This window comes from Pholis gunnellus, assembly GCF_910591455.1.
Source record: "Pholis gunnellus genome assembly, chromosome: 12".
NCBI classification, from domain to species: Eukaryota; Metazoa; Chordata; class Actinopteri; order Perciformes; family Pholidae; genus Pholis; species Pholis gunnellus.
The window spans coordinates 16,145,465-16,166,682 of NC_136539.1; the positions used below are offsets into that span (position 1 = coordinate 16,145,465).

The 21,218-nt window shown below is 41.3% G+C and overlaps 1 long non-coding RNA gene across 1 annotated transcript; it reads left to right on the forward strand.

Annotated features, from left to right (window-relative positions):
* Positions 1–12,112: 12,112 nt before the first annotated feature.
* Positions 12,113–14,046, forward strand: LOC306704547. The gene is made up of 3 exons (XR_013767314.1): positions 12,113–12,307; positions 12,767–12,923; positions 13,237–14,046. It is a non-coding gene; the product is annotated as an uncharacterized lncRNA (long non-coding RNA).
* Positions 14,047–21,218: the final 7,172 nt, after the last annotated feature.

Genomic DNA, 21,218 nt, shown 5'->3' on the forward strand with positions numbered 1-21,218 from the left:
TAGCGGATTGAAGGCTAATTACAGGCGGTTCCTACAGAACATCCTCAGGATTCTCATGATAAATGTGACAGCTGCAAAAATACTTCCGTTCATTTTCATTTGTTTCAAGCCAATTTCTCCCCTGGCGATTGAAGCATGTGCTGTATCCCAATGTGTGTCCATCTTAGAGAGATGAAGCGGGAGCGATAAACTGTCTTTTAACATGTCGGCCATGAAAAGGTCATCACCGGGCTTATTAAGTAGTCCATTTGTCATCTCCGTGGCTTTTATCTGCTTCTTCTCATATTTTGTCTGACTTCTTAGCATCCTTTCACCTATAAATCTTCCTCCCACCTGTTATTTCTTCTTTCCTCCTCACCTTCCTCCACCTCCTCCCATCCCTGTTTCTCCTCCTACTCACTCCTCCTCCTCCTCCTCCCACTCACTCCTCCTCCTCTCATCAGGCTTCATCCTTCACTTCACTCTGGTCTCTCACTCCTCATCTCCCTCCTACGATCTGAGCACTTTCACACGCCGCCACCATCTCATTGTGTGTGTGTGTGTGTGTGTGTGTGTGTGTGTGTGTGTGTGTGTGTGAGTCACACAGATGCTGCATTGCAGCGCTCTCCTCTCAGGGCCGTCTCACTGCAGGAGCCAGAGAGCAGCAGAGGAGCTTAGGGACGCAAGACATACTTCATCTAAGTGTGGAGTGTGTGTGTGTGTGTGTGTGTGTGTGTGTGTGTGTGTACATACTGTACATATACATGAATGAGTGTGTGGTTTATGTGTAAGTTTGCACTTTTGTTGATGTGTATCGGCATACAGATATTTGATAGCATCTGCATGTTTATTAATGGAACAATTCATCATTCTGAGAAAAGTGTTTATTTGCTTTCTTGATGAGAGTTGGATGAGAAGATTGATACCACTCTCATAAAAGAGAGAAGATTGATGCCACTCAATATAACTGATCCAGCTCTCGTCAAGACAGCAAGTTAAGAAGTTTCCTTCAAATGTTTCAGTCTATATTCTACATTTCTGTGATGGTCAAAAGCACATTTTAGCACTGAGGCTGTTTTTTACTGGAGCAGGAGAAACTGGACTATCTTGTAAATAACTGAGCTAAAGTAGTTCAGGGTCGGGTAATTTTATCCACAGCAGCTGGATGAAGTTCTTCCCTATAAGGCCTAAAATTATCTTTGTCACATTGTATGTCCTGTGTCCCTGCAACATTATTTCTTCGTCAGTAGATCTTCACAGTAAAACACAAGAGATGGTATTACCTAATAGTGTCAGATTGACGTATTGAAATCATCCTGTCAGTGTCTATTTTCCTCTCAGCATCATTACCCGTGTCCTTTCCTAAAACCTGGAATAAAACCCACCTCAGCAAAAGAAGTCCTCATTAGAGCAGCTTTCAGTGGAGAGGTGTGGCGAAGGTGCGCTGTAAATGCGGCTTCAAAGGCTTTTCATCTCAGAAATATGCTCACACACGAGGACTGAAGGTTAAAAAGATGTTGAACGGCATAAAATAATGCCTCTTAGCAGCTTTAATACAGGAATTATGTTATTAGCACCGGATGGGCCTTTAAAAGTACGGATAAAACACAGAAAGGCACCAGTTGCTTCCTCTTTCAAGGACCTATATTTACCTTCCCCCCCCCCATAAAAAGAATTCATCATAGAAAAATCAAGGTGGTTTAGATTCAGGTAGGTCTCACTGGGAGCCCTGACCAGACTCACACAGTTATACTCATTCACACCTGGTATAGCCGCCCAGTACAACCACAGTCTGACCTGCTGAATCCCATGCAGCAGGTCACCTCAGTGGGGGGGTAGCAAGGGAGGAGCTTCATCACGTTCACCACCGGATTTATCCTGCCAGCTTGTGGATCAAACCAGCGACCTTCTGGTCTCAAGTGGCTTCCCTAACCTGTCCCATATATAAACTGTAATACTGCTCATTACTTATTTCAACAGTAATTTGTTCAATTTTGGAAACTAGTAAAGGACACAACGGCTGTCACTGTCATTACCTCACGTTAGGACAGTAAAACAGCCCATCATCAAATCTAAAGCTGAAAGTTCTGAAGTTTTGAAGATTCGGTCTGCAGCAAAGACGACGCAGCGTTCATTGTTGTGACTGTTGATGTAAAGTGAAAATGTCATGGATCAACTGACACAATTTAGAGAAGATACAGACATTCTGACCAACACATCGCCTCGTAGCGTAATGAGAGCTCACACCGGGCGGCGGTTGAGGGGCCACGGAAGATGGAACCACAACACAAGACCATGGATGTTTGTGTCACAATTCCAGTCTCAGTTTTACAACCGTTACACTCCTCCTCGTTCTTTTTCTCATTCCCCATTCTTGCTGCTGTTCTCTCACACACTCAATCCACACCACATGTCCATTACATAGAACCTTTGGGGTTCTCACTAAATAGGGTCTTATGTTGCAATTGTTGTGTCTCATTTGTTCTCAATTAGCACATTTTGGCGGATATCTTTTTACATTATTTACACACATATGTATGTAAATGACTAGCATCAGTCTCCTCAGTTGCAAGGCTTTCTAGAAACTGATGCGCTGTTGCGGTCTATTCACTCTATTCTATCATGTTTCTGTCCAGTTTTGCTACTTGATACATAATGACTTTGCCTGAAAATAAGAGGGAGGATAATCAGCGGCTGACCCTCACACATACACAGACGATGGCAGGCACAAATAAAAACACTTTTATCCACCATCCATCAGCAACCTCACTACCTGGAACTCTGTCTTTGTACAAGTGCAGAAAACAAAAGAGAAGCCATGAAAAAGCGTGACTGCCTTTCAGCAGGCCTTGGTGCTGATCATCTCACTAAAGCAGCTCTTCTCTTCCCACTCAGTACCCACTTCCCACTCACAGCTCCTAGCAGCCTGCACTCGCATGTACATCCACCCACACAGCCATTTCATCTGCGGAGGTAACAGGCATTCTTTCTGTCTCTCTCTCTCTCTTTCTCTTGTTGCCTTGGTTCTTCTTTTTTTTTGTCTGTCTTTCTGACAGGTATTCACCACATCTCAAATGTTTAGGATAAATTGATGTCAACAGGCTTACAATAATGCCGTGTGAGGGTTTGGCTGCTTTTTGGCTTGATTCATTCACGTATGGGGCACAAAAGTGCTTCATTTCTCATCTTCATATCGCAAGCTTTGATTTTTATGCTCCTGTGGTAAAAAAGGAGCCTGAACTGCATTCACGTCCTTCCTAGGATGTTTAAAAAAAGTGTCAATAAATGCTGAAGGTACATCTCTCTATTGGCTGACAAGTAAGACCAGGGGAATGCTACTGTAAATGAAACAAATTGAAAAAGAGTGTTTTCAACATTTTTGTTTTACATGGTCGTACATGCCTTTGCGGGAGAGAGAGAGAGAGAGAGAGAGAGAGAGAGAGAGAGAGAGAGAACACAGACATATAACACTTAAGTAAAAGTTTGTTTTTATGGGAGATGCATTTCGTGACAGCTTGTGTTGTTCCTTTCAATGGATCATTTGGAATGAATTATATTAGAAGCTACATTTGAACAGTGACTTAGCTGTGAAGCAGCCACCACATTTGCTAACACAGAGGACAGGTCTGCTTGGCTACCTGGTCAGGTGGTCTGGGACGGGATGAAGAGTCAGGCCGGATGCAAAATATCTGTCCTCTCTCCAGATCTCACGGGTTTGAAGTCAAGAATGTCAGAGGAGTATACTGGGATCCAAGGGAGACAGCCACCTGGTCACACCTGTAAATGAGGAAGAAGCAGATCAAACAAAAAGGAGGAGAATGAGTTTATTATGTTTTGAGACTTTCTTTGAGCCACTCCACACAGAAGAGGCAGAGAAAACTGTACACCAATTCAACCGCACCACAAGCTACAGCCTCCAGAATGACCTTTAAGATAGATAAACACCTCTCTACAGAAAATAGAAACTTTGCCCTTCACGAAGGTAGGATTTAGCGTAGGACTGTTGTATGGTTTTAAGCTGGCTGTACCTAATAAACTGACAACTGAGTATAAACCGACATAATAACCAATCATCTGTTGTAGAGCTAATTTGCATATAAACTCCTTCAGTTTGACCCAAACATTTGTTGTTTGTGAACTGAACCCAGATGGAGGCCTGGTGATGTGGTGGAATTGTTAATAATTATTTCAAAAGATGGGCACAAACAAATTACCAATTGTAACTTATATTACAACAAGCTCAAATCTACAACACCATGAACTGCAGTTGAAATAAAAATTACCCAACCTCAGCGACACACTCAAGGATTATATCAACTTTACAAAGGTAATGCTGAATTAATAAATGAATTTCATGCTTCCACTATATTCTCTCTACTTAGACACACTCATTATGGTTCTAATCACAGCCACTGAAAATGTATTTTAGGTCACAGGACCAGTAATTCATTATTTTAAACAAAAAAAGCATTTGAATGTTTTGACAGTGAGTATTAGGAGCACCGGCAGGCACCAAATGAAGGAATACCTGGAGGCTAAGAACACTATAGTTCTGTTTTACTACTCATGTTAAAACTTGCCGAGGGGGCCAGAGCTGCACAGCTCTGTTCAGCATTCAAACGCATGTTTCCCCCTCAAGCAGCACTGATGGCTGAAAGTAGACCAGAACATTATATTTAACTTGAAATAATTTGAGTGCATAAGAGATGAAAGTGTCTGTCGCTTGCTTGCCAACATGTAAAATAATCGGACGACAAAATATCAAGCGAGTGCTTTTAAGCAGATTAGTTTCGGGCATCTTAACATTTCAATTGGTGTATAGAATTGGTAGAGAAACTCTCACACAGGCAGAAAATGATCGACTTCTTTTAAGCTCTACTTTTGCCTGAAGATGCCAGCTCATTTTCATTTCCAACAGCAATTTTCAAAATACCAAGAATAGGTTTGATTTGAGTAATTGTCTTTAGCCTGTGTATACATACTCAAGACTAATATTGTCATTACTGCTGTATCTTGTCCAAAGCAATCAGCTAATGTATGGCACTATGGTTCAGACAGTGACTGAGTCTATATCGTAATGGCAGAGAGGCAATTTGTCTTGAGAAAAACGGGAGATTAAGCAAAGTTTTGTTCAATCAATGGTGACAAACAGTCCATGTAAAAACTTTTATCAATTCCAAAAAGTCACTTTTAAACATTTATTTTTGCTTAATCAAACATATGCATCTCATTAATCATTCAATTTGCCAGTACCTCCTTCCTAAAAGGAGACATTTCTAAAGGATAGAAGTCTGTAATAACCACAGCCATGACAAAGCAGAGTCCTTCCACCTCTACCCTTTCCTGCTGAAGAAGTGCGCCCAGCACCTCGGCAATGACGTCATACTTGATATACAATTCATCTATTACCAGAGAGCTTAAGTGTTGCTGAGGGTTGCCACTTTTCCAGGATCAAAGCTGAGTGAGTCAGCAGCACCACACTCCTTTTCTTTACAATACAACAAAAGTGGCTTATATTCTTATATCCCAGTGAATAAAAGGAGAAGTGGGAGTTCTGGGGGCAGAGAAGTAATATAAAGTAGCTAATGTACTTGATTAAAACTGATTATCAGACTGAACTGCCATTTTGTTTTATTTCATTCATTCCATCTCTGATGGAGGTCTGGAACCAGGTTAGAGCAGCAGATTTGTAACTACAGATACATAACTTGTTCACAATATTGGCTTATTCTGTCATGTTTGGATATCTTCTCCTTAAAAATGGTTATGCACATAGCACATACAGTAACATGTCTGCACAAAGCCTTTCGCCCTCATCTCAGCGTGTCATCCAGGCTTTTTATTGTGTGCTTTTCTTAAAAGAGGAAATAAAAAATACTTTGAAGGCAACAAAAGCCACTCATCGGGGTTTTTTTTTGTCTTGTACACATGTTTGACAAATGTTTGACAGCTGCAATGCAACATATTTGGCAATAAGAAAATGATCTTTTCTCTGGAAACAAGAACCATCTTAACTGGGCCCATTCTGGTGTCGTACCTTACAGAGAAAAGAGTGAGCAGAGTGACTGTATTGAAGTCAATGCCAGCCTGAAGGTAAAAGAGCCGAAGCCTCAGAGCTTAGCAACTAACAATGTTTACAAAAGCAGAAGACACATTTTTGTTCTTTGCCTCGGTTCGACAACAGCCGAGGGTCACAAGTGAGTCATACATCAGACAGGGACCTTGGACAGGCGTGCATGTTCTTTGTGTAAATATGCAGTTTGGTTCCCACTCGGCACTTTACACCAGGAGACAACACGCCTCGGGCACAAGGCCGTTATTATGATATACTCTGTTATTTACCACTCTTCGTCTTTCTTTTTAATTTTTTATATCACTTTCAGGTCTTTTGGGGAGGGAAAAGTTGTTTTATGGCAAAATACAGTACATCATTTCTATTGTGTTATAAACATATGTGGCATGAAAAAGTCATAAAAATCAATCACCCCACAGTTAGGATTGTATAGCCAAAAAGAATTGCAGAAAAGTCTGCCTAAAGAGTCTGTGTTAAAGCTCACTGTGAGATGTACCGCACCGTCCTACATGATCAACCCATGTAACGTCAATTATGTACGGTCAGGAGTTTCCAATAAAAATGCAAATGAAGTGCCTGGACGTGAAATGGCTCATAATTAATAGGAGGAGAGAGAAAAAACGAGTGAGAAAAACCTTTGGAGGGTGTCTTTAGTACACAAACATGAACTATGGCGACACAGCAGATCGGGCTGCTGCACATCGAATGCTCGTGGGGCGGTAGCTGTACAGGCAGAAGGCTTCCGTCTTTCTGCCGACAGTGACAATGGGGGGGCTTCTTGAAACACATGGGGGACTACATACTGGAGCAGCGAGAGGCTGAACATGTCTGTGAAAAGCATCTGCCAGTTGATCCCCACACACATTGAGACTTTATCACAGCTGCTTTTCATAATATCTGCATCTCTCCCAGATGAAATGAAGAAACAAAAGGCCCAGGACCCCCCGCCAAATAATAACATTCAGGGCAGATGTGTGCAAATCCTTCAAAATGATGAATCCACACAAGGCACCTGGACCTGACTCTCAAGGTGCGTGCAGATCAACTGGCAGATTTCTTCACAGACATAAAATAAAATAAATAATTGTCTTTCTAAGAAGTGACAAATGTCTCATTTACACTGAACCATGTCCTCTAATATAAATAACCGTTACTTTGTTTTACCCTCACGGAAATAGCACCATTAAGTGTTGAGCTATGCTTCTTTCTAACAGAGAAGCATTGTTATGGTACAGGTAACATGTGCTGCATAGTCTGGATTCATTTTAATACATTTCAGACTGTTTACACGCAGTCAGGAGCTATCTGCGCTGCCATCTGCAGGTTTTCTTTCAACGTGTTACACATCTGGCCACACCCCAGTCGCTAATGTCACAGCAGATGTGATGTAGTTGATAACAAATTCCCAAATATGATGTATCTATAAGCACACACACGCACACACACACACACACACACACACACTAGAGAGAAAGAAAGTGTATGAGAGAAATAGGCTCTGTTCTCCTTCCCCAGTGTGAAGGTCCTTTCTGCTAATTTCTTATGCAGCCCTGTACCTCTAACACACATACACAGATCACACAAACACTGATTAAGCGCACACACACACACACACACACACACACACACACACACACACACACACACACACACACACACACACACACACACACACACACACACACACACACACACACACACACACACACACACACACAATGAAAGTGCTTTGTTCTGTCTCCTGGGACTGCACATCCAGCAGCCACCTGTCAGCCCATATTTAATACAGTCTGCAGGGGGTGATGTGTGTGTGTGTGTGTGTGTGTGTGTGTGTGTGTGTTTCAGGTGACCGAGCTCTTTCCTGCTTAGAAAATGGAAGGCGCTTCTTATAAGCAATGCGACTGGATGTGAGGAATTGAAATATACGCGGTGATTTCTAAAGGCCTTTCAACAAAAAAAAAAGAGTTTTGAGCAAAATGGGTTCCCAGAGAGTTTGATTTTGATGTTCTATCAAGCCAACTCCCCCTCTAATGTGTAGGTATGGAGGAGATACAAAAAAAATTCATATGAAAAGAAACGACAGAAAGCTGAACAAAAAATCTTGAGTCACCTCAGAGCGAGGAGATGAGATTCCCCCACAAGTAACTACTGCATGCGTGGGACTTCTAATTCAATAGACAGTAATCCACCCGTTTATTCCAAGCTGTTTCTTACCACGTCCACGTGGCAGCCTGCAAAGAGCAACACCAAAATGTAACTGATACCTGAAATGAAAAATCTGTGCTATTTAATAGAACTTTTTCCCAGAGTTTAAGCTGGTAAAAGGGATTATTCTTCTCCATTAGACTCTCATTTATCAGCCCTCCCTCCTCATTAACCTGCTCTCCCTCAGAGTTAGAGTGTATGCATGTTTCAGTGAGTGTGTGTGTGTGTGTGTGTGTGAATGCACGTACAGTATGCAACTTTAGGCCGACGCATCCAAAACAAAGTATCCAAACACTGCAACATACATTTTGACAGCAAGACACACAAAACTTTGACTTTCTTTAGTAAGTGTAAGCTTTGTATGCAAAACTGTTTTATTGGCGTTGGGTACATGGGGATTTCATTGGGATTTCATTCACACCACTTGGCCTTTTTGGCTGAAATGTGTTGAGAGATGAGAGAATACAGTCCTCCAGTACAGCTTATGATGGCTGAAATACTGCAATTAACTAAATGAATGAAATAACTCTTATCCAACTGAAGCAGAGTTGATTGTAAGTACTATCAGTGTGAGCTGCTGTGTGTCTTCATGGTCAGACAAATTCAGGCTTAGTACATTAACTTCAGTTTTTTTATTAATTCAGTCCATCAAACTTAGAAAATACAGTCCAAAAATGAGACATAACTGTCTGCAATTAAAAGCAAATAATTCAATCCATACATTTTCTTCTACCTGTCTGAAAGAAGCCTGCTTGTAATTTTAATATTTGAATATTTGAAAGCTCTCTAATTGTCCTCCCTCTTTACGTTCTAGTCACTACTGCCAGTGAAGCATCAATGTAAAGACTAGTTATTAGAGAGTTTAACTGTAGTGTATGCCAATCAATCCAAGAACAGGATTACCACTGGTCTTGTTTTGTTACTTTTCAGTAAATTAAAACATTTTCTTGTGGATCTGGACCTGTTCTTGAAAAAAACCCGTGAGACACAACAGAGAAACCTGCTTATTTCTAGCTGGGAGTTAGACGAGAGGATCGATATTACTGTCTGCCTGTTTGCTAAACATGAAACAGGAGGGCGGTTAGCATAGCAAAACAAAAAAATTGTCATTATTTGGACAGAGTTAGGCGAGCGACTTCCCTCCGCGTTCCATCTTTATGCTTAGCTTCATATGTAATAGACAGACAGGAGAGTGATATCGATGGTCTCATCTGACTCTCAGCAAGTGAGTGCATTAGGATAACATTCGAACAATGTCTCCTTGTTACGTTTTCTGAAGTGATTGAAGACACTACGGTGTTTTCATCTGATAACACATCTTTCTAGTTATTCTTTGGGCGGCGTTCATCACAGCTGTCGACGACTGATGGGCATTTGCTAATTCTACACACACTGGCTTTAAGTAAACTAAAGGTTATTAGGATTGTTGGATGGAACTGATACAAACTGATCTGATTTGTAACTAGTGACCAATTTCGACTCCTCGCAATCCTGATGGGGACAGAGAAATAACATCTCAAGAATTCAACCAAAACCTACCTAAACCGACTTCCTTTATCCAAGCAGCATTTCACTCAGCTTCTGAGGACAATAAAAGGTGTAGATGAGCATGCACTCTGTTCCTAAAGAACAAAAAAAAAAGATTTATAGACATAATCTAGCCTCAGTCTATAAGACGTTTAGCCCGTGTGTGATCAGACTGTTTGCAAAAGGATAGAAAAAAGCTTTTCTGTGGCTTTCAGGTACAAATTGTTGCTTTCTGGCTTTTGAAAATAAAACACATGTTGCATTCATTGCTATTTTGGGAGTATCGTTTCTGATACAGTCATACCGATAAAGCTCCTGTTCAAATATCTTCAAATACTACATGCAGAAAAAAAACACACCTTCATGTGAGCACATGTCACAGCAATTCTTAATATGCACGAGTGCCTTGACAACAAAGAGAGCGAAGGACACTGAAGGCAGTCGGGCAGCTGAGTGAGATGAAAATGAAACGAGAGACAAAGAGATGAAAAGAGATGCAGAGGAGAGCCGGTCAAAAAGAAGAGTGAAGGAAAGAAAATGAAAGTCTAGTCTGAGGGGGGGGGGGGGGGGGGGGGTCTGGGCCATTACATCATTGCTGCAGTGGCTGACAACATGAACATTACTAACTCTCTCTCTCTCTCTCTCTCTCTCTCTCTCTCTCTCTCTCTCTCTCTCTCTCTCTCTCTCTCTCTCTCTCTCTCTCCAGTAACTGCCATCGAACAACATATGGTTATGACTGTCTCTTTTGCCTTATCATTGTGACTATTAATCAAAAATATTATTATCAGTGAGGATGGAAGTCCCATGAAACCTAAATAGGACATCATACACAAACACATATTATTCTGAGGTTATAAATTACATTAAAAAAATGTAAAGTCACCAAATCTACCAGAAAAAATAGGTGAAATTCAAAATGTTGATAGCATTTCTCACACTGGCACTGCTTACATTTTTAATGTGGTCCTGTTGAATTATACAACACATCCTCTGATGCTTTCATACACAACAAAATAATCAACAATAACTTTCACATTTAGGCTGTGATTTTGTATGCACACAGAGATAGATTTGGTTCAATAAAACACTAAAACAAAACGAAGTTGCTGGGAAAAGTCTTTGCAGATGTTTGAAGATGTATGTCCAGCACCTCGGGGAAACATAATTAGTTGGAGGCTGATGTTTTACATTGAGCAAATAGGGATGTTTGTGTGTGTGGAAGATACTTGATATTCAAAAGTACTGCATAGTGGATGAAATGTGCACATTTATCTGCAGTGGCTTACAATTTGGAATGGGTCTAATAGCTGATAGAAACTGAACAGATGGCTAAGAAAGTGAACTGACCCGGGTCAGGATCCTGGTTCAGCCAGCAGTGTGATGAAGGGGTGAGGAGGAGAGGAGAAAAGAGAGGCTAAACCAACAGGAGAAGGTCAAACAGACCTAGTGGGAAATGCCAGGAACGGTTTCCCTCATGAAGACAGCGGGGAGGGGGGGAGACATGTCTCCACCTCAGATACTTCCATTGTGTTTAAATGTACACGTTACTGTTAAAAACATCAGCGCCCTACTAGGCCGTACTGAATCTCAGTGTGTGTGTGTGTGTGTGTGTGTGTGTGTGTTTGTGTTTAAAAAAGAGGGAGAAACAGCAAAAGAGTTGATGAGGTGAGGGGGCATTAAAATATAGAAAGGAACTGAATGATGAATATCTAATGTAGAGTTATAAATATTTGACAGCCGTATGAAAAACTGCCGGTGAATACCGTCACCTGTAGTCAGTTAAAAAGTGAATTAAATATGAGGAAAGCCTCACTGATGTGCTGTCAGAGATGAGGAAACTGCTTGGAGCAGAGATTCTCAAGAGTTCTTGCACAGAGGACTGTTTTTATATTGAAAAAGTTGTTGTGCAGCAGCCAATGCTTGTGTGTGGGGCTGCGTAAGGGCTAATCATTTAAGTCAAACATCTGTATATTATGAAACACTTGTGGGCCTTTTATCTCCCTCACGCCAATGCTAGCATGTTCCAACAGTAACAGAAACACAGCACACACAGATTGAGTACACTGTAACAAATTGCTGTAAAAATACAAGAAATTCTCAACAGCAAGGTACTGTTCTTCGTAAATACAGTTGAATACAGTTAAATCCAGCAAAAGTTGAGGCCTTGGAAGAAAAAAAAAATTAACAGCAGCTACTGTCCAATCTTGCAGTATACTACAGTATTTTTTCCTTTTTCAGTTGACTAAGCCCGCCCCTTACTCTTCAACAGCACATGGCATCAAGTATCTACTGCTTAGTTAGCACATAGTCAACCTAAAGAAAATGAACAGAAAGCTTTAGATATCATAGACCGGTGATTTTATTCAGGATGGAAGAATAATAATAAGAGGGAATTTGAGAAGACGATTTTCAACGGACTCTGACCGAAGCACCGAAGCAGACCGAGCACCACCTGCTGCTTCAGCTCGCCTACAAACACGCAGCGGACACCGTCCATCCTGCCCCTGTGGCTCACTGAACAAGGTAATTTAGATGTTATCAAAGTTAGCATGACGGTGTTCAGTCATTTTGTGTTGAATCTACATTGTATTGTACTGATTTTTTGCCGATAACGTGACTTGTTAACTGCATGCTAACATGCTAACGAGCGGTGCTTGCAGGAGAGCGACTGCTGCAGTAGCTCACGCGGTTCACTGTGCATACGTGGTGACCCGTGTGTTAGAAAAGAATGGCATGCGATCTACCGGCACTGCCTCCGCGATCGACCGGTCGATCGCGATCGACGTATTGGTCACCCCTGCTCTTGATTGACAACATATCGTTATTTTTTTGTTGTACCGCGTTACCAGCGAGAGTTATTTCATTTTCATAGATACCTGATTGAATTTCTCAGCAATTGAATCAACAAGCTGAGTTAATATATATATATATATATATTTGATATGGTTTCAGAACATTAACTATAATTGTTGTCTGCATTAGTTGCTGGTGACGCTGCTTGATAAGCATTGAAGCCACGTCGTCTGTGAAGGCATCCAGCCAAGCTTCATCACGTTGCTGCTGCGGTTTTCTCCAGCTACGATGTGTTCAACTTGCAATACCAAGAGGAAGCTGCAAGGACACTGGAGTTTGTTCAAAGGTAAATCTTCTGCAGTCTTAAATATTATTTGGATATTTTTCTGAAGGTTAATATGTTGCAACATGATTGAGCTTGTAGCCTTGATGTGAGAACGTGTAGAACAAAAATCAGACCTTGTATGTTCACATTTTTTACTTATATGAAATATTCACACATATGTTAGATGAAAATAAGATTATTCTCTCATTGTTAGTAGACACAGAGGTCAGAATACTTGTAATTTGTATTTGTTTATTCCAATGGGGTTCAGTATTAAGTGTGAATACTCTTTACATACCACACCTAATATATATATGCTTTCTCTGTTATTTAGGCGCTTCATTGGGCTCAACCTGGAAAGGGGGACAAAGGCCAACCAGGGGAAGGTGGTGTCCAGAAAGACAGGGAAGCTGGTCCAGAAGAAGGCAGGAGCTGTCAATCCCCATGTGGCCACCCTCATAAAAAACCTCCTGGACTTTGAGTGTGGCTTTATGTAGTCCACAGCACATCTCCACATAGGAGGAAGGAGAGATAGCCCACACTGCTGGTGTTCTTTTTTCCTTTTAAGGTAACAAGTTTCAAAATTGCGTTCTGTTCAGTTCTATCGAGTTGTCTCAAACGTGCAGTTCCAGATTTGTTCTTTTACTTGCTTTCTATTACACTAATGACCATAACTAAATAAAAAAGTGATACTGAAGGCGGGGTACATTTAGTAAACTATAAGAGTTGTATATAGACGGTTGAGAATCTGTTTAACATGATGCAGTGTTCTGGTCTGATTGTATTGTACAATAACGTAATTACTGACAATGTTTTTTGTTCTAATTTACTTTAATGAATACAATTTTATATGGTGCTTTTAATATTTGTATTTTGCAAAAATGTGATCACTGTAAAATTGTCAGTTATTGAATGTGTTTGACACTGCATTGGCTTTAATAAAAGCTTTTTAATGTAAGGCCATCTCTTGTTTGAGTCGTTTCTATGCTCGCAATTTTCAGGGGTTTTATTTTGAAATGTAACATTTTAAATCATTAGCTTCTAGCAGTGTCATACTGTAAATACATTCTACGGTAATGAACTGTTCATGCATTTTCTATACAGCACTGTACTGTCATACTTTTTACAGTATGAAACCGTTGTTGCACATTACAGTAGGTATGCTGTAGAATTACAGTTAGAAGCTGGAGCCTGTAGCTGCCAGCTCTTTACTGTAATTTAACGGGGAAATTTGTTACAGTGTAGTTAAGTGGGTGATGACAGACTGATGACCAATGACTTTTGCACTGATGACCTACTTCAGGTCAAAAACAGTACCCTGTGTTGTGTTCAATGCGTGACTGGGATCAGATCAGACTGTTACAGTCCTGATGTACTGAATTGTTATTTATTATTAAGATAATAAATCTTACACCAGGAAGTTGGTAAAAAATCATCAAATGCATCTTTAAAATGCAACAACAAATCAAAATAAATCAAAATCAAATTAAAATAAATCAAAAATTTAAATTCCAGTGTACAATATACATAGTTTACAAACAAAGGATTGAATTGAATAGATCGGCCCCACTGTCACCGATATCCGATCAAGCTATTTGAGTCTCTATCGGCCTAATATCCGCGCTTTCCTACTTAGAACACCACCATAATAGTGGCAAATATACATTTCAAGTATTTTTAGTTACTCTTCATATTCTATTTTTCTAAATAACTGCAGCCAAATGCCTGTAAAATCTAGGCACCCTAAACAGGATGTGCCGGTATTTTCAATGTCAGAACACACAGCAGAAACTGTAAATCAAGTGTAAATGCATCAGAACATACTACCATAACCTCTTTCATATACGATACGCTTGTGAAACTGCGGTCACGTGCGCCGCTGATTGCAAAAGCCTAGTACCACCAGTCTGTCCTCCGTTGCTCTTAAAGTAGTATTATTATGATAAGGATGGCAGCTGAGCGAGCTGAACAGCGTTACCACAATTCTGCATGTGTCGCCTCACGTTATACATAGTATTATACATAATATATACACAGTATTCAATTGGTTGCAATCTGCAACCACATGGCTGGATGAATGCCATTAAATCCTACATGATGTTCATTTAAGATTACGGCAGCCTTACATAGCTGAGGTAATATTTGTAACCTACACATGCCCGTTATCCACCAGCCTGATTGTGCTGCCTTAACTGAAGGGATCAAAGGGCAGAACAAATCTGAGGTTGGTGAGTCCATCTTTCTCGGGATGGGGTGCTGGACAATTTGTACTTAACACTTTTTATTTGACACTTCCAATTGGCAGAGAGATGATTCGACTCGAACACCAGAAATCCATTTGGACAAACAGAATGAATCTACACGGTCTCGTTTAGTGGGGCTATTGTGGCTTTCCGCTCTTTACCTGAACCACGTGAGAGTGAATCTACCCAATGGAATGACTGTCTGCGAGTGTCTAGACATGTCTACACACACACACACACACTCACACGCACACAAACCACTATTAAGCCTGTTGTTTTCACGTAACAAAAATGACTGAACCCATGTCAGACAGAAATGCATATGCTTGGGGTCTTGGATGATTAATAAAAACATGCAAAAACATAAAGCTAATTCAGTTACACACACAGTTCCCCAGCATGACAAGGTGAGAGATAGACAGAGAAGCATATGGGACAAAGGAGAGATGCATCTGTTGTATATGTCCTGCACTAAATTTACAAGTGTGTCTATATGGAAGTGGCACGGTGACGCAGCATCTTTGCAGCAGCACCCAAAGGCATATGCGGGAAAGAGAGAGAGAGGGAGAGAGAGAGACAGAGGGTGAGATGACAAAACAAAGAGAGAGAGGGGGGAAGACATTGAGAGACTCACCTGGCTAGATGGGATGTTGTCCGCCGCTCAGAAGAAAGGCTAACATCCGAGACCTGAAAGGGTGAGAGAGGATAAGGGGAAAGAACAGAAGTGAGGGGGATAGAGAGAGAGAGAGAGAGAGAGAGAGAGAGAGAGAGAGAGAGGGAGAGAGAGAGAGAGGGAGAGACAGGGAGAGAGATTAGATTTGGCTGCCAGTACTTTGGGAGTGCAGTGGCAGGTGGCACCTTGGTTAACACACACACACACACACACAAATACAAACACACACAGTCAGTACATCTTTGAGACAGATGGAAAGGATGGGGAAAAGGCAGCGGTAGTAGTAAGAAGCGGCCGAGGTGGGAGAGTGTGACTGAGAGTGGTTTCCAATCAGTTGCGGATCTAAAGGAAGCCCTGTGCTATCACCCAGCTGGGAACAGCAGAGTCCACTGAAGAGACTGAGGAGGAGATAAAGTGACAGCAAGAAAGGGGTGAGCTTGAGTGCACGTGTGTGTGTGTGTGTGCGCATGTGTGTGCTTGCTGAGGCCACATGCGCGGCGTTCATTCGACAGCGTCCACAAAGGACGCCCCACGAAGCTCCATTTAACAGATACACTGGAGCAGACGCACACCAAGTTGGCGTTAGTCCAACAGCCAACAGTCTGAACATCCTGATGCATGTAGACACTGTGGGCCACTGTGGGTATCTCAGCAAGAGGGCAATGAGTTCCTGTCAATGTGAATGGCACTGGACTAATAGACTACATTAATCATCCATGTCAAAATACTGAGCAGCAGACATTTCCAATACTCCGTCCTGTCATACGATCAATTTGGACAAGAAAGTGATTTTCTGTTACTTAATCCTGAGGGTTTGGGTAAGATAGTCGCACTCCAGGGAAAGCTGAGACATGGAGTCCCTCTCACATATCCTGTATCTACCTAAACATCTCGGGGGAATTGTTACGAGGGGCCAACAAATGACCAAACTCCTTGTGGAGTAGCAGCATCAGTAAAGGTCTAGGGCACTAAAATGCGAAACTTGACATGCAAGCTGTTATTATAAAGTACTTTAGTGTGAGGCAGCAGCCATGGATATAAATGGCTTCCTCCTTGGCTCACCCAGAGCACGTCAGATATCAATGACCAATACATATAGAAGGATGTCATTGTGTATAATTGGTGGAGATGTCATCCTTAAATCTGTTCTGGACCCTGCTATGCCAAGATATTCTGTCCAGGAAAAGGGAGGCACAATCTGTATCCAAAGCCCTTAAATGTGGTAGACCTAGAACAGCTGCTGTGTTCTTTACACCTCTACCTCCATCAGGAAAACCTCAGCTTTTTGCACAAAGTACAGAATTTTTAAATTCCCATACGAACTCCCAATTATATCTGAGAAGGTAAAAAGCTTGTCTGCTCCTCCAAGACCAGGACAGAATCAGGATTTTTCCTCCTAAAGCTTTCCTTGCAAGCTCCTGTCCGACACCGTTTAGCATACAGTAAGCTTCTCATTGGTACCTGTAGCCACAAGTACAGCACTTTGTTTTTCAGTCTGAACACATGTTGTCTTTTTCCCCAATTAGGCTGAATGGTGTACCCCTGAAGAGAAAGGGCAATAGAATTAGAGGAAATGCCACATAGGACCAGCAGGGGGGAGCTTTGGGTCTCAGATAAAGCATGAATTAAGTCCAGCCATAACACTGCCGGTGTAAACAGCTGTAACCATATATATATAATATAACACGAGCAGAACAGATATAAAGAAAAATATTGTGTCAAAGTCATTATCACATATGTCAGAAAAACAGCATCACTTATGTTAAAAAATATTGCATTAAGTTAGAGGGAAAAGGAAAGAAGAAGTATAAACTTCCATATAAACCGAGTTACAGCAAGTTGCAGACTCACTGAGGTGAAGTTTGATTTGAATTGAAATTTCAAAAGAAAGAAATCATGAGTATACAAGATGGCCATTTCTTTTAATGTGTTGTAACACCACACTGTTGGTATATGAACCAGTACAACACTCCATGCTCTTCATGAGACAGAACGGCTGATGAATGGAAACTTCATACAAGACCTCAGTGGGTTGTCCTGCTCAGCTTCCTGCCTGCCCTGCTGTTATGAACAAGAACTATTCTTTATCAGATCAAATGGTGTTTTGCAGGAGGGTGCTGGATTCCACTAATGACACAGCTCATGATTGTCAGAAAAATGACATCTGCTGTGCAAAAAGTTTGATTTTTTTCAGCAGGGAGTGCCAAATGGGTGAATTGTCACAACCAGACGGCATTGGATCGGCAGTCATGTCGTGACACAAGTGGTAAATATAGTAAAGCAGGAACAAGATATTTTTGGAGCTCTGCAGCTGTGATTTGTGGTTCCATTACCATTACCAAATGTTGCCGAGTCACGATGGACCAAGATGGACCATCTTGGGACAAAGCTCGACCAGCCTCCAATCAGGTTGTGACATCTCACCGATCACGGCCAACTCGTCAACCTTCTCCTCTTAAAACAAGCATGTGTTGGTATTTTTCAACCAGGAAGAAACAGCAGGCTATTTTGACTCATAAAATGATCTTTTAGCTGGGACAGGTTTATTCATCGAAGGGAAACGCATGGAATTAAACTCTGATGTGATGCGATTAGATTCAAGCAACTTAATCAAAAAACAAAAGAAAGAAAGAAAGAAGAGAGTGAAATGTGAAAACTTAATCCAGTTAATGTTTGCGTCTCCAAATTTCCTGGAATGAGATTCGGAAATCATATTATCCGCTATCGTCAGAGGACATCAACGTCCAGAGAAATAATACCTAAATGTATTACCATGGGCAATTAGCAGCAGATTTGCCTTGTCTTTAAATGGCAAAAAAGGCATTATTATCCTTATGTTGACGAATGATGACGGACAAAAGTCGAACATTCACTTTGTTTAGACAAAATGCGACTTCTTGTCATTGAATTTCTATCACTCAGAAATCGTATTAACGCTGGTATCAAATCTACATACTAAAAACAATACTGGAGTCAAAATTAAAATTGAATCCACAGCTCGAGAAACTAGGTGTGTGCTCTGCCTTATGTGCAGGGAGAAAATCTCTCAATAACTACTACAGCTGTTATTGGCACTTAAAAGGAGTAGTTCATGTATTATGCCCAATTTGAGCCCCCTTTTCCTCAATCGTCCTAGCTAGGTTTCCACAAAGAGTCGTCATGTCCCTGCCTGTGTTTTGGTGAAACAGAAACAGACTGCCCTCCTAGAAAAGCAGCTGACGCTCCTTATGCCAACAGGATGTACACCCCAGGAGGCAGCAGGACAAAGAAAGCAGACAAGTAATTGGGGTGGGGAAAAATTCCGGGAGACAAAGAGAAGCGCCATATCATCCATAACAATGACGTGAGTGTACATCAGTCAAGTTATTCGCTCAACACTGAATGGTTAAAATCCTCAGAGTCGAAAACTATTTGATTCTTGCATGCTTTCATGCATGGTTATTCCCAGAGTTGTGGCCATACTTATGCCTCGTTGTCGGTACTGTTCTATGTGTGCATGTGGGTTTCTATGCGACTGCTGAGATGCTGGGAAAAGTGAAGCACAAGAAGCCAGCTGGTTGGGTCCTCCCAGGTCTCTGTGGTCGGCTCTGAACCCACATAAGTCGCTCTTCAGCTGGGTGGGGTTTGAGAGATGCTGCCCTGAACTGTTCAGCTTTAGCACACATTGAAAATGACTGCTAACCGTCACTGTAATGATTTTGTTTGTACAACAGCGAGCGGCATGTGTTAATTGTTTCAATTAGATGGTGTCGTAATCAGTGTGCAGTTCTTAATCATAATGTAATGAAAATACTGCCAAATCTGTCACAGTCAGAGGTCTATCTCTGACAGAAATGGACATGATGCTGTTTAATGGTCTGTGTTTGTAAGTAAGAAACAGGTTCAATGATCCGATCGCTTCTCCAAAACAACACACAAAAAGACAAAGGTGCAATAAAGTCTATTAAGTGAAACTACCAGTTTGTTTTATTTTACACACAATAATGAGCCAGTATTGTTTCTAGTCAGCATACAACCCTTTATTTAGCATCCACTGCCCTAGTTCAACATCCTTTATTCTTTTTTAATGACTCGTTCTTTCAAGCCACAACCCTGAGATCCAATAACAAGAATTATTCTGGTTCGTTAAGAATTATATAAATCATTGCGTGAAAAGGGATATACAGCCAAAGAGCCATCGTCAGTTCAAAGCGGCTTTATGAAGGTAAAATACACACCACCTTTCAAAAGAACAGTTGTGTGTTTTTGCTACATCGTAGTGAAACGCTACATGACTCAGGTTATCGCAGCAAATACTGTATCCACAATACATACTGTATGAATGCGTGTGTTTCAGAGGGATACAACATCCGACTGAAGCACTGTGGCTCTTTCAGACGAGTGTTTCCACAGCAGACGACCAAAATAACTCCCAATTTCCATTCGTAAATGGAAAAAGAAAACGAAATCAACCGGGGGATTAAAAAGGAGAGAAAGAGAGTGAAACTCTGAACACAACCTTTTTAACTCCAAATTATGGAAGTGGATTTCCTCTTCCTCTTCAATGCATTTAATTTCTTTTCAGTCTAAAAAAAAAGTTGAAGAAAAGAGTAAAAGTAATAACGAAGCCTTACACACACATTAAAGAATAAATGATTTTTCTCTCTCTCCACTATTTGTCTCTGTCCCTCCTGTTATCTCGCCCTCATTTTGACTTTCTCTCTCTCTGTCTCAGCAGCATTTCTCAACAGCCACAGTGAAAAAGAAGCCGCCGTATGCATCATCGCATTGAACGCTCGGCCCGTCGGAGTCAGACGTTGTGCAGCTTCAGATGGCGGTGCTCTTTACAACGGAGCGAGCGTTTTCACAGCTTCTTTACGGGTTAGCGTGGGCTGCAATATAAACAGCACCACTCAATTATGCTACCAGCAAGCTAATGAACATTCCCTGGCCTGTGATCTGGCACAGACCCACCAGTGCACACATACCTATAGTGCAGTCCTAGCGCGCACACACGCACACACACACACACACGTACACAAACGCTCGCTAGCAGACACATATGGAGAGCTTATGCTCGGGCTTGCTCACTGTTGTTCGAGTGTAGGTGGTTGACTGCCACTGTGGAAAGAACAATCTTCAGATCAGTGCTCATGTTATTTATTTTTTTAACTCATAACTTGATCATCAGGAGTCTTAAAGAGCAGCAATGTTTATGAATGGAGAGTTCACTGACAATCATCTTGCTGTGCACAAGAATCCCCAAGTCCGTGTCCAATTTACCAGTTGTGTAATATTGCCGAGTTAAAAGGAAACTGTTAGCCCAATAAAGATTCAGCAAATGTCTGAAGGTAATTTTTTGTCCATGGAAGACAAAAATACTAATAAATAAGTTTGGCTCAGTTTTGGGGATAATGCTAC